The following is a 9,568-nucleotide window of genomic DNA, read 5'->3' as shown; positions in this document are numbered from 1 at the left end:
TCCGTGCAGCCTCCCTGCCCCCCCCCTCAGAGACTGTCGATATTTTACCCACCCCCGGTACTGGTGCGGACCTTTCTCTGGAGCACACACTGGGCCCCACATTCTGTACACCTAAATGCTCCCTTCCATGTTACTCATTGACTCAACAAATAACCTACATTATTTGTCTTGTACTTGGACAAACACACTTCTATAATGACCTAGGAGTTTTGAATTTAAAGTTCGTTACTGTTCAAATATGGGGAAATTTGTACTTGAATTCTTAGTCCCCAGCAGGGCCATGGAACACTTAGGGGACAGAGCCTAGCTGGATGATGTTGGACACTCATGATTAGGGGCAAGGACCTGAGGGTTATAGGTGGCCTGTTTTCTGGTCTGAATTTTTATTACTTCCTGGTTGGTGACATTTAACAAGCCCCTGCCTTCTGCCAGCCCAGATTAAGCCAATCCAGCTGCTGTGCCTCCTGACCATGACAGACTGTACCATTTCAAGACACTGGCCCAAACAAACCCTTCCTCTTAAAGTAGCTTTTGTTATAACAATGAGAAAAGTAGATTGTGGGAAGCCACATAACGCCATTACAAGATGACGCTGGCTACCGCTGGACACAGCCCGCAAGTCCTGGTAAACAACCAATGTGCACATGTGCAAAAGGGTTTTCACACCAAGTCACAGCTCATCCCGGAGCATGCAAATGAGGGACTGAAAGCAACACCCATCAGGTATGACCACGCCACTCCTAAGCCTATTTAACCAGCGCCAGTTTCAGGGCTCGGGGTCTTTCGCCTTCGCAATCAAACTCTCCCAATAAACGTGTGCAGAAGAATCCTGTTGTGGCATCTTCCTTGCTGGCGAGTCGGGCGTCCACAGTAGATAATGCAGATTTCTGTACTCTTCAGAGTTCACCCCACTGCGGCTTGTGGGGAGCTGACCTCTGCCCTTACCTACGCCCCACTTTCTATTCTACGCTTCATCTTTATCAAGCTTGTATGCGCGTGCACGCCAACTATGACGGGCAGGCACAGTCAAGCTTTAACCAGACCCACAAGATAGCCAACTCTGGGTCCTCCAACAGTTGGGGCCATAAGAGGTTCCTGCCGTGTGTGGTGGTGTGGGTTATTTGGCAGGAAATTCTGCACCGAAACAGCAGAAGATGCTCCTAGGAGAGTCGGGGAGGGGGACAAATGGAGCACTTAGTTTCAGATGCTTCAGGATGATGTGGAAGTCCACGGTCAGTCCATCCACGCCCAATGCCCGGTCACCCAGATCACCATGGTGTTAGTCATTCTGTGAGATGACGCCTTGGAGCAGCCTCAAGCTGACCACTGGCTTGAGTGGGTTCTCGGAGCTTCCATTTCTCTGCTAAGGTCTCTATTCATGGCTTCAGTTTATTGAATTTCTCTTTGACATTTTATCAGAAGAAAATGTCTCATGCATCACAAACATTTAAAAAGCTACCCTCAAGAGCACCCTAAGCCCGGCATGCCTCCTGGTCTATAAATAATAGGTCATGTTCAAGCAGAAGGCTCCAGGAACCCCGACCTGAACTGTAGTACCTTTACATTCTTGAATAGAACCTTCTTGTGTGTGCACTTGGTCTTTCCTCTGACGGTCTGCCCAGCAGCGGAGAGAGTGGCCCCATAGAGGGAGCCTGACATTTCCCATCCCAGCCTCCTACCTTCTTGTCCTGTTTGAGAGGAGGAAGAGCAAGCCTGAGAGGCTGTGTTGGACTCCGGACTCGAGCTGAGCCTGTGCTGTTCCTGGTAGATTGTTAGGCAGGGCAACTCAGGTCTACTAACCAGGCAATTTAAAGAGAAAATCCACAGAAGAGACTCTCAGGGAGAAAAAGGTTCTGGGTGTGAAACAGTTTCACAGGGACACTCAAAAAATTGTGATGTGTACTTGCTCTCTGCAGGGCTTAATTCCAGCACACACACACACACACACACACACACACACACACACACGTACATGCACACTCATATACACACATGCACACATACATATACACACATGCACACATATGCACATTCACACATGCACACACATGAACATGCACACTCACATACACATACACACATGCACATACACATGCACATGTACATACACATGCATGCTCACATACACACATGCGCACACAGACATAACACACATGCACACATACAGCACCCACATGCAACCCAGATATACACACATGCACACGCACATATGCACACCATATGCACAATCACACACACACAAGCATGTGCACACATGCACACACCCGGGGGTGGGGAGAGAGAGGTCCATGTTTCTCTCTTAAAGTTCTTCTTCTTCTTCTTCTTTTTTTTAAATGTATGCATTTGGATGCTTTGTCTGCATTGTGTCTACACACCACTTGTGTGCCTGGTGCCTCAGTTGAAGCCTGAAGAGGGCATCAATCTCCTAGAACTGGAGTTACAGATGGATGTGAGCCACTATATGGGTGCTGAGAACCACTCCGGTCCCCTGGAAGAGCAGCCAGTGCTCTTAGTCACCGAGCATCTCTCCAGCCTAGTCCCCATGTTTCTTCAATTGAGCACAGTTTGTTTGGTTGAGGAAGGGTCTCACTCTCTAGGTCAAACTGGCTTGGAATCCACTAAGAAGTCCAGCCTGGATTCAAACTCTCAACAGTCTTCTCGCCTTAACCTTCTCGGAGCTGGGGTTGCGGATGGGAGTCACCAGGCCTGGCTCAGTGGGGGACTTTGACTGACAGAGAAAGTGTGCCCCTCGGTGGGTCACAGCTTAGTTTTCTCCCTGTTCTCAGCGCTTTCACTTCAAATGCTAGAAACCCCAATTGCTGGAGGCTGATATTTTCAAATTCTTCATCGGCGGGACTTGGGCTTAGATGAACTACACATGTTAACCAAGCCGTCTTCCTGAAAAACCACTTGGTAGTTTCTTCAGCTTCAATTTCAGGGCCTTCCCCCTGGCCCCATGGGTGTCTGAAGCCAGAATTGTCTGGTGGAGACCTGCTGGGTCTTCTTTCCTTCTCCTCTATTTCTCCAGAGACAGAGCTTATCAGTTTTATACAGGACAGGGCAGCAAGCAGAGCACATTGCTAATATATTTCCTTGTTCCAGCTAAAAAGTCTTGCAAGTCTGAGAATGTGCCATTAAGGGTTAGACTCTGTTGCATCACGATGCTAAATTCTCCATCAACTTGATTGGGTTTAGACTCACTAGTTGACAGCTCTGTGTGTATCCACGGAGAAGTGTTCAGAGATGCTTCATAGAGGAACCCATCTTGAATGTGGTACCAATTCCATAGGCTGGGGTCACACACTGAATAAAACAAAAATCAAAACGGAAGAGGGCTGAGCCCCAGCATTGACCTCTGTCTGCTTCCTGACTGTGGATGTCACATGACCAGCTGCCTCATGTGTCACGAGTGACACCAAGTGTCACCCTTGTGGTGGTTTGAATAGGTATCCTCCTACCCCCCCCCCCCCCAATAGACTAATGTGTTTGAATTCTTGGCACATAGGGAGTGGCACTATTAGGAGGTGTGGCCTTGTTGGAGTGGGTGTGGTTTTGTTGGAGAACTGTGTCACTGGGGGGATGAGCCTTGAGGTCTCAGGAGCTCAAAGCCAGACTCAGTGGCTCACAGTTGCTTCCTGCTGCTCCAAATGCAGATGTAGAACTCTCAGCTCCTTCTTTAGCACCATGTCTGCTTGCATGATGACGTGCTTCCCATCATGACAATAATGGACTGAAACTGTAAGCCAGCCCCAAGTCAATGTTTTCCTTTATAAGAGTTGCCATGGTCATGGTGTCTCTTCACAGGAATAGAACCCCTAACTAAGACACACCTCAAATCATGAACCCAAACCAGTCCTTTGTTGCTTAAGTTGCTTTTGTCAGGAACTTTGCCACAGCAATGAGAGAAAGTAACTAAGTATCTTAGTTAGGGTTTTTATGGCTGTGAACAGATACCATAACCAAGGCAACTCTTATAAGGACAACATTTAATTGGGGCTGGCTTACAGGTTCAGAGGTTCACTCCATTATCATCATGGTGGGAACATGGCAGCATCCAGGTAGGCCTGGTGCAGGAGGAGCTGAGAGTTCTACATCTTCATCTGAAGGCTGCTAGCAGGATCCTGGCTTCCGGGCAGCTAGAATGAGGGTCCCACACCCACAGGACACACCCACTCCAATCAGGCCACACCTTCTAATAGTGCCAGTCCCTGGGCTGAGCATATATACAAACCATCACACTAACACAGAGAACTTTGCAGTTTTCAAGGGGAGAAAGGTAGAGGGGAAGATGACCTTGACCCTGTACTGGGTGTGTGTGGTTGGAACACCTGGGGATAAAGTATTAGAGAAGTTATACTGGCAAGTACAGGGCAGGAATACCAGGGACATGCTATAATGTCCAGGAAGACTTTTCTCACAACAAGAGGTGATATAACCCAGTGTCAGCCAGGCTCTGTCACTTTTGACTTGCTGATCTCATGTCAGAAGCAGTTGCTCATGTCCTTACATTAAAAAAAAATAAACATTTGTAATTAAAATATAAGTGCATCATTTTTCTCTCCTTTCCCCCTTCCAACTCTTCCCATGTTAACTACCAATGCCCCAAACTCATCAAACAAAGGAATAAATAAATATTAAATTCACACACATGCATGCACACACAGAGACATACAGACACATGTATACACACATGCACATATGTGTGCACACACACATATTTACTGAGCACTTTCTCAGCTTGGCCCTCTGATAGGAGCTGGGGATGCAGAGATTACATATGGCAGCCAGGCTCCCCCTCTGCTGATATAAGACTGAACATTAATGAGTAAGCCAGTCAATCCTCATTGTGAATCAAGGGTTGTGTGTAAATGCACAAGCTCACTGTGAATCTTAAATTGCCTGAAGACCAGAAGGAGATGTATCAGATGGCTGAGAACCTACTGAAGGCTTCTTGGAAGTCTTTAAAGTAAATGTAGAGGCGATATCTCAGCAAGATTTGAAGAGGGAGTCATGCAAGACGAGGAATGCAGACTTCAGCCAATGTCAATCAGGGCTCAGTTAAAAATAAAAACCTTGGAGCACAGAAAGTTGATGATGCCAGGAACCACTAAAGAGTGTGTCTTCCATCAGAAACAGTAAGTCAAAGTGTGGTGACTCATGTCTATAATACTACCCCGTGAGTATATATCTGTTAAGTCCATTTACTCGGTGGATTTGATCTACGGTGTAATTTACTCTATGTTTGCTTTGTTGATTTTTAGTTTGGATGGCCTGACTAGAGATGAGAATGGGAAATGAAGTCATCCATCATTGTTCCAACAGGATTTACCTGACCTCTTGTGACCACTAGTGTTTATTTTGTGAAATTGGGACTCCTAGTGCTTAATGCTTATATATTTACAATTGTTACCTCTTCTTGCTGAGTTCCAGCCTTTATCATTATGTAGTGGTGTTCTAGCTGCATTTCTGTTGCTGTGGAAAGACACCCTGACTAAAACAACTCAGGGGATAAAGGGCTTATTTTAGCTCATGACTCCTGGTTTCCATCTATTATTTGGGGGGAAGTCACAGTGACAGGAACTTGAAACAGCCATTCACATTCATAAACAGCTGTTCACATCCATACCCACAGCCAAGAGCAGAGAGAGAAACTAATGCATGGATGCATGCATGCTTGCTTGCTATGCTTGCTTGCTTGCTTGCTTGCTCACTCGCTTGCTTGCTTACTTGCTGTGTTCAGCTTGACTTCTCCACTCATACTCAATTCAGGATCTCCTACTTAGGGAATGGTGTCACCCATAATGAACTGGGTCTTCCTACATCAATTAATTAAAATGATCCCCTACAGACACGCACAGAAGCCAACTCAGTGTAGACAATTGCTCAGTAATTCTCTCCCAAGATGATGCTAGGTTGTGTCAAATTGACAATTAAAGTTCACCATCACAAGTGGCTTTATTTTTTCTGACTAATTTTCATTTGAAGTCTATGTTATCAAATATCAGAATTTACTATGCCAAATTGTTTTTAGATTCTATTTGTTTGAAATACTATTTTCTATGCTTTGATTCTCAGTCTGTGGTGTTTTTACCAGGGAAGCATATTTCTGGAAATGACAAATGGTTATATATTGGTTTTTAAATAAAATCTCTTTCTCTCTCTGTATGTGTGCATGTTCATGTGTTTGTTCATGTATGTATATATGTGTATGAATGTGTATATGTGTATTCTTATGTGTGTTCATGTATGTGTATGTGTATGCATGTATGTGTGTGTGTGTGTGTACACCCAGGCTTTATGCATGGTGAGCAGATGCCATACATTAAGTTATACCCTCGGCTCTCAGGAGAGAGTTGTTTAATAATGAAAGCTGACTTTGCACAGGTAGAAAGGACAAACTGACAGAGAGCCAGCTATTTGATTTGGGATGCTGCCATTTGGAATAAACTTTATTAAAACATGCATTACATGCACATGTGAGTTCTAGCGCCTTCTGAGGCCAGAAGTGGACAGATTCCTGGTGCCAGAGTCCCAGGCTATTGCAAGCCACCTGATGGGGGTGCTGCAAACCGAACTTGAGTCCTCTGGAAGAGCATTCTCAAATGCTGATCCCCTCATCCTGAGCTTTCAGTCAGTCTCTGTTGGTCACCTTTCTGGAGGATGCTAGAGTGAAGGAGAGACCCAAGTGCTCTGGGGGAGGTCATTTGGGAATAGTGACCACATCATGCTGGCATCAAACTGCCTGGTGAAATGATCTTGCTCGGAAAAGAGCATTTCCCCCAAAGCCAGCTTAGTTGAATTTTCAATTCTTTAAAATGCTCAGGCCGACTCTTGGCTGATACATCCAGGTGCACGTTCCTTTCCCTCTGCTTCCTCCACACAGGTTCCTGTTCATTCTGAGATGCTCTAGGTACTGAGTGTCCAATTTGGAAAGCATGGGGCGTTCTGCTCGGAGTGAAGGGAAATGGGCAGTCACGGACTCATCTCAATTTGCCTTAATGAGCCATTGCTGTGGCAAATTGGAAACTCGGAGTTAGTATTTCTTCCCTGAAAGTACCTGAAATGTGAATGGGTTCTGGCCTTGACATTTTCCATTTCCCTGGGAATTTTGATCTCTGAAATTTGTGTTTGTTCTGGGCTGTTCAGATGAGGTTGTTCTGGGATTAAAGGAAACTTCAATTCTGATACCACATTAATGAGTGAGTGTGGGGAGCGGTCAAAACCAAGGCAGAGGAAGGAGCCTTCTGAAGGTCTCCAGCCCTGTGCACCTGCCTTTTGGACAGTGTCTGAGTAAGTGGGAATGTATGGATTAAATCACTTGTATCTGTAAGAATATTTGTGGCGTGAACTTGAGGAACTTAAGCCAGGAAGCACTTAATGATTATGGGTTTATGTTTTTAATAAAGAGAAAAATTAATAGCTTCAATTCTGGGAATAATACAGTGGCATTATTAAAATATTTGGTGGTTTTATTGAAGGGAAATTAAACTGGTAAATCCCCTTTGAGGTCAATTTGGAAAATCTATTAAATGTGAAAGGCATTTAGCCTTGGAGCCTGCAATCCTACTTCCGGGAGCTGTTGCCAGGGACAGAATAGCATTGCTCAAGGTTATGTATTACAGTGTGTCCTCCACAGCGCAATTTAAAGACTCCTAAGTATTCACTAATAAGAGCCAAGCATGTATGTGCAGAAGGATGGTGGGACATCAGGAAGTACAAGCCAGCTCATGAAGCAATGACCTCCGGGGTAGCATGATGAGGGAGAAGAGCTATAGGGTGGGATGGGGAGTGTGGTGTTCTACCTTCTGCACACACACACTCATGCAGAAACATACCACACACACACACACACACACACACACACACCACATACATATATACCACACGTGCGCGCACACACACATATGCTCATGCACACATTTGTACACACATACCACACACAGATACCATATACACACACACCCATGTATGCACATGCACACATACACATACACACATAAACACATACCATACACATACACACCACACACACATATAACACACCCAAACACAGAAACACATACTACACACATGAGCACATGTACCCATGCACAGGCACACACATGAAATACATAAATACATCACACACACATATACCACACACCCACAAACACATACCACATACACACCACACATACACAACACACAATACACACACGTGCTTGGGAGCATCTCTGGATGTCTATAGATGACTCTCTTAGGAGTGGATGGATATGTGAACATGAGAGGCAGCCCACCTGACTCCCTTTTAGTCTCTCTTATCTCAATTTCCCCCTTCCCTTTTGTTGTTTTGAGACAGGATGCTACTCAGTAGCCCAGGATAACCTGGAACTCGCTCTGTGAGTTTAGGCTGGCCTTGAACACTGACTGAGCTTCCTGTCTCTCCCGTATCTGGGTGCTGGGTGTGAACACGGTCTCCTAGGAGAGCAGCACATGCTCTTAATTACACAGTCTGCTCTGCAGCCTGGGCCATTCCAGTGAGCCGAACTCTGGTTTTGCCGGCTTAGTTCAGAAATGACACTAAGCACGTTTGTATTTATGGGAATGACCTTGGTGCACGCTGTTGGCTAAACTTAGTGGCTAAGGATTGAGTCCTGGAGGAATTGTCAAATAAAATGAATGGGAACATGGTAGAGAGGAGCAGAGCCTGCCTGCTCTGGTATTGTGTGAGATCTCAGGTCAGACCCTAACAAGTTTTACTGTAAAGTCCTATTGACCCAGGAATTGGGGGCGGGGTTATTCCATCCTTAGTCTTATTAAAGACAAGATCCCTGCAATCACTCCAACACCTCTCCCTCTCCTCCCTTCACATCCCACATCCTCAAATCTTGATCAATGGACATGCAGAATATATGACAATGGTGACATCTACCCCACTGGCTATTCTTTGCCTATGTGGGAGACTCTCCAGCCTGGGGACACTTGTGTGTGGGATCCTTTACCTAATATCTCCACATGGTCTTCCTCTTCAGATCTGTAGTGCTGCCGAGGATTTATTCTCTCACTAAAACTGCTGCTCTCATCACTTCCCAGCGTCATGGATTCCCTCCCCACCCCCACCTCTCATAAGGTTCACCCCTTGTGGACGCGCTCTGGATGTTTGCCTACTTGTTATTGTTACAGTTTGTCTTCCCCACGAAGAAAGTGGGGTTAATGGATGATGCTTTCTTCTTTTAATGTAATGGAGCTGGAGTCACACGTGGTTGTGAGCTGCCTGACGTGGGTGCTGGGAACTGAATAAAAGTCATGTGCAAGAGTGACCCCAGCCTTAACCACTGAGCCACCTCTTCAGTCCCACACAGGATTTTGTTAGTCCCATTTCACAGATGAGGCAACAGAAGTCCAGAGTGAGTAAAGTCTTTTCTCAAGGCCATTTAGCTAACAACTGTCAGACCTACCTGAGGAAGTAGGATCTTCCATTCCCATGGCAGGTGGGAGAACCAGAATCCAGGAGGCTCAACCCGGGCAACAAAGTCAAGAAGTTGCCCAAGTGAGAGCTTTATTTCGCAAGTTGTTCAAATTGTGTTGC

Source organism: Mus pahari, chromosome 3 (genome assembly GCF_900095145.1).
Source record: "Mus pahari chromosome 3, PAHARI_EIJ_v1.1, whole genome shotgun sequence".
Lineage (NCBI taxonomy): Eukaryota > Metazoa > Chordata > Mammalia > Rodentia > Muridae > Mus > Mus pahari.
This window is presented reverse-complemented; position numbering follows the sequence as displayed.